Raw genomic sequence first — 6,000 nt, 5'->3', positions numbered from 1 at the left:
GTAGTTTCATGTGATGTCTTTGCCTGGTTTTCATATTAGGGTGATGTTAACCTTATGTAATGAGTTAGGAAGTAGTCCCCCTGTTTCTGTCTTCTGGAAGAGACTGCAGAATATTGATATAATTTCTTTCCTAAATCTTTGATAGAATTCACCAGTGAACCTATCTGGGCCTGATGCTTTCTGTTTTTGAAAGTTATTAATTATTGATTCAGTGTTTTAAATAGATATAGTTCTATTCAGATTGATCTTCTTGTGTGAGTTTTGGCAGATTGTGTCTTTTAAGGAATTTGCCCATTTAATTTAGGGTACCAAATTTATGTCTTTCATTTCACTTATACATAAATAAAAATTATGTAAATACATAATTATATATAGTATATATATAATATACATATATTAAATATAAATAAAAATTATAAATATGTATAAATTTATATATATAAACAGCAATGATACAAAAGATGGGAGGAAATAATTAAAATTATTTTGGTATTAGAAGGCACTCACACTACCTGTGAAACAGTATGGTATTACTTGAAAGTGGATTTGGGTGAATTGTAAATATATTTTGCAAACTGTAGAACAACCACTTAAAAAAAGTAAAAAAAGGATATAACTGAAATGCTAAGAAAGGAGAGATAATGGAATCATAGAAAATACACACATAATTAAATACACTGTTGCTACCATTATTTAGAACTGTTATCTAGATCAACTAAAGATAAAAAGATTAGATAACTTTTATTTTCACTATTCCTCTCTGATGCTTTGCTTTTCTTTATATAGATCTTAGTTTTTTAACCAGTCTCATTTTATCCTCTGAAGAATTTCTGTTAACATTTCTTGTAAGGCATGGCTTCCCTAAATTTCTGTTTGTTCCAGAAAAACTATTTCTCCTTCATATTTAAAGAATAATTTTGCAGGATAGATAAGTCTCAGTTGGTAGTTTTTCTTCACTTTGCTGTGTTCTTGTTTGCATGGTGTCAGAGAAGTCAGATATAATTCTTATCTTTCCTCCTCTATAGTAAAGGCATTTTTCTTTCTCTGGTTTGTTTCAAGATTTTTTCTTTATCTTTGAAGTTCTTCAATTTGAATATAATATTCTTAGGTGTACATTTTTTGTTTTTGTTTTGTCCTGCTTGGTATTCTCTCAGTTTTCTAGATGCGTGGTTTGGGGTTGGCATGAATTTGGGGAAGCTCTCAGACATTATTGTTTTAAATATTTCATTTGTTACATTCTCTTTCTTCTCTTTGTGATATTCCCATTGAACATCTGTTATACCCTTTGTAGTTGTCCCACAGTCTTTGGAGATCCTATTCTAATTTTCCTTCTTTGGTATTTTTTTCTCTTTGCCTTTCCATTTTGGAAATTTCTATTGATATATCTTCAGTATCAGAGGTTATTTCTCCAGTCTTGTCCATTTTATTGATAAGCCCACTGAAGGCATTCTTCATTTCAATTACAGTGGTCGTGATCTCTAACATTTTTATTCTTTCTTAGAATTTCCATATCTCTACTTATATTCTCCATTTGTTATTGGATGCTGTCTACTTTATTATTAGAGCCCTTAGTATGTAATCATAGATATTTTTAATTCCTGATATGATAATTCCAACATCCCTGCCATATCTGATCCTGAGGCTTGCTTTGCCTCTTCTAACTGTACTTTTTGTCTTTTAGTATGCCTGTGTGCTTTTTTGTTCTTGATAGCCAGATGTGAGGTACTGGGCAAAATGAACTGTGGTAAATAGGCTTTTAGTGATATGGTGGTGATGTATGGGTGAGGGGAAGTGTTCTGTAGTTCTAGGATTAAATCTCAGTATTTCAGTGAGCCTGTGCCTCTGAACAGTGAACTTCACCAGTACTTCATGTTTCTCAGTCCTGCCTCAAGATGGGAAAGGATGGTTAGAGTGAGCTGGAATTGGGTATTTCCCTTTCTCCAGCTCTGTTAGGCTTTGATAAAAGCCTAAGAGTTTAGGCTTTGGTGAAATAGTTTCTCTTGAGGGCACACCTTGTTAAGGACAGAATGCTCTCACATAGTTCAAAATGGTTATTTCCTGACATCTCCCTTTCCAGAAGAGCAAGGAGACTTTTCTGACATTTACTGTGATCACTTGGTAGAGCTCCTGGAAGTAAAACTCACAATATTGCCCCCACCAACCCCAACAACTGAATTCTTCTGGCATTTTTCACTCATATTTACTCATACTGAGCCTCCAGCAATTCATCAATTACAGTTCAGATTTTCCTACCTTAGTGCTGATTCTCAGGGAGGTTTCTGCTCATGTAAGTTGTGAATCTCTGAATCTGTGTATCTATCTCTCTAATTTGAGGATTTGTCTTGGAGCCTCAGTTCTCTCATGGATCTAAGAAGAGTTGATTTTGTTTCCAGCTTTTTACTTGTTAGGATGGAGTGGCGACTTCTAAGCTCCTTACATGCAGAACCAGAAACCAGATGTTGAGGTGAACTTTTTAAAGGACTTTGGCTAATAGATAATAGATAATAGATACTTTATCTATTATAAATAATAGATAGATATTATCTATTAGATAGATAGATCTCTATCTATCTAAATAATAGATAGATAGAGATCTATCTATAGATAGATAATAGATAATAGATACTTTAATATATAATAGAACTTAAAAAGTTTAAAAACCAGTTGAATTAGGTGTAAAAATACAGAATTGTACTCTCTTAAATTAGTATGGCATATTGTATTTTCATAATATCTAAGTCTTCCAATCATCCTTAATTGTATGTGAGGATTTTTTTGGTCCATTTTCTGAAGGGAGAAATTGAGACTCAGAAGGGTTTCTTACCCGTTCAACATTACACCACACTAACATTAACTCAGGCCCTTCTGCATTTTAGGGGTGGAAAACTGACCATCAGATATCTTTGTTCTGTCACTGTTAAACACCATGCATTACCATTGTTATTAATTTAAAGGATCTAAAGTGGGACAGCCAGTCTAATTCTGCCCCTGCAAACTCTATGGTCTCTTTGTTGGCTGCATTTGCACATTTATGTAACTGGCTTCTCCCCTGTGGCATTTGAATTTGCCAAAGTCCTGCCAGATATTATAAAAAAGATTGTTCAGAGTACAATATCTGTGCTAACTCTCCCAGAGGTATATGAATTTTAAATGAGAATGCTTGTTAACTCAAAAGGGATGACTCTTTAATGGCTGAACTTTAGGAAGTGTGGTGGAGCTGAGATTTTCAGCTGGGTTATCCTGCGTGTAGTATTTTAGGTCAGACTTTCTCTCCTGTGCTAAGCTATGTGGACCTGGGCACTGCCTGACACACTGTACAGATGCTGTCTGCAGAGCACCCAGGGATGGCATCCTGATTTCTATCACACTTCTTGGGGCTTAGGACCTGATAAAAAGGGAACATGGGACCAAGGAGCAGGCTATTCTGGCTGTGTTGTTCAGAAGGAAGCTTATGTGTTACCATCTTTGAATTATTGTGGTCATTTCCCCCATTTTCCTGACTTCTGCTTCTCTTGACTGCCCTGTTGATACAGTGCTGAGCTCCTGGGGGATTGACTCTTTCTAGAGACAACAGTTGAATTCAATCAGTGATTCCCAAACCTCTCTGCCCTGGCACCAAATGCATCAGCGAAGGATGCCTGGAAAGATTACAACAAACAAACAAACAAACAGCAAGAACCAAAACCTTTTCCAGGGCCTAATTTTCAGGGATTCAAGAGGACTTAACCCAAGGAATCTGTATCTTTTTTTAAAAAATGGTGAGGAAATTAAAAGAGCATTTTATTGTGGAAACTTTCAAGTCCAGACAGCAGTGGAAATAATAGTTTATTGGGCCCCTACGTACTCACTGCTCCAGGTCAATGCAAGGAATTTTTGCCATCAAGCCCCACACATACACTGCACACTGGATACTTGTGAAATTTGTTCTAGGCACCTACTATGTTCTCAGCAAACATTTTCATGCTTCTAAAAGAGGAAGATTTTTAACATAATACCTGCAGATTTATCATACTCAAGAATCAATAACAATTCCTTAGCATCCAATACCGTTCAAGTGTTTAGGTGTTTAGAATTGCTTGATACAAATGAGGATTCCAGTGAAGTCTTCTTATTGTGTTTTATTGGCATGTTTCAAATATCTCTGTTAATCTATAGATTTCTCCCCCCCACCTTTTTTTGGTTTCCTTTGAAATTTATTTGTTGAAAAAACTAGGTCCATGATCTCTAGAGCTCCTTAAATTTTCTTAGGCACATGAGTCACCTGAAGATTTTATTAAAACACAGATTCTGACTCAGCAGGTCTGAGACAAAGCTGGGATTCAGTGTAACTAGCCAGCTTTGGGGCAATATGGGGCTGCCAGTCCTTGGAGAACTCTTGGGGAGGAGGCTACTCAAAGGAAGATTGCAGATGTACCAGCATGGTGATGCTCCACCCTTCCTGCAAACTGGGGGTGATCCCAGGCTCTGGTCAGATTCAGATTGATGCTGGTGAGTCCCCTGGAGCATGGTGCTGTGTATTCCTTCTGATGCCCACTGGGTCTGTGTACAGCCAAGTTCAGACCCTATGGGACCAGCAGCTTCAAGCCCTCTCAGCCATCATTTTCTGTAACTGTAGTCAGAGGTTGTGGCCAGCTTGGACAACCATGCACCAACTATATTGTGAAGAAGGCAGTGCTGCCATCTTTGTTGCTGCATGGGTCAGGAATGGTAGCAGGCCCCTGAGTGTCCATGTGGGCTTTGTTGGGAAGGATAGAACATTGCATTAGGGGCCACCAATAAGCAATGCTCCTCAGGATCCATGACTTTGACATTGGGCTTGGCCAAGAGACATCTGCAGAGGTTTGACAGGTCTCGTGAATCAGGGCTTGGAATTCTCCCCTTGTCCCATTGGGAAGCCTAGTTAGATCATGAAATGATGAAAGGAGAGAGAGGCCCAGCTGAAAGTCAGCACTTGAGCCCCAGGCTTGAGAATGGGACCATCTAGACAGACCTTCCAGTCCTAAGCACCTAGAAGTGAGCACCTGGTGGAATTTAGCCAACCCATGGAATGATGAGAAATAGCAAATTGTTGCTGTTTTAGGCCACTATGTCTTGGTGTTTTGTCACACAGCACAGCGAACTGAAGCATCGCTGGGTAACAGCCTACCAGGTACCTAGGAGATGGTGCCCTGTGAGCCAGGACCCCAAACCTTCCCATTCTCTAGGATCTGGAAAACAGGGGTTAGCTCCCAAGACCTGGAGATGCTTTGAGAACAGAACAAACTTTACATTCCTACATTTAAGTGTCAAATCATGGCTCCTATCCAAAGGGAGGCCATAGAAAAGGACCTGGGGACACAGGCTCTGGAGTTGGAGGCACCAGCTGTGAACCTTGGAGCAACTACCCTGGCTGGTGTCCTTGTACACATTACTCTTTTCTCTGAGCTTCTGTGGCTCCATGTTTCAGAGGCATGTGTCAACTTTAGGGCATTTGTGAGAAGTAAGCAAAATGAGGTATTTAGAGATGAATATATGCAGAGTGGCCACACACTCTATTATTATTGTTATTAAATACCATCCATAGATTTAGAAGACAGTCTGAATGTTCTCTCTCCTTCTGTTACTTGGAGTGTGGTCCACAGACCAGGAGTGTCAGCATTGCCTGGGAGCTCAGTAGGGCAGTAAATTCTTAGGCTCCAGCTCAGACCCACCACATCAGAAACTCTGGGGGTATGGCCCCTGAATCCACACGCTCTCTTGGTGATTCTATTACTTTATTTTTAACATATTTCTCTGTCATAAAATAAAACACGAGTACAAAAATCATATGGCCCAATAAATGATTTTAGTCAGACACGCTCATAAACACCACACAGGTGATGATGTGAGTCTGTCAGCACCCAGGACGCCCCTGTGTGCCCATCTGGGATCATCTCACTGCGTTGTTTTAGTTTAGCATCCACACGTACTTCCTGGACACTACAGTTTCCTCTTCCTCTATTTAAAATGTGATGTGTCTCT

Source organism: Acinonyx jubatus, chromosome A3 (assembly GCF_027475565.1).
Source record: "Acinonyx jubatus isolate Ajub_Pintada_27869175 chromosome A3, VMU_Ajub_asm_v1.0, whole genome shotgun sequence".
Classification (NCBI taxonomy): Eukaryota; Metazoa; Chordata; class Mammalia; order Carnivora; family Felidae; genus Acinonyx; species Acinonyx jubatus.
Note: the sequence above shows the minus strand (reverse complement) of the source record.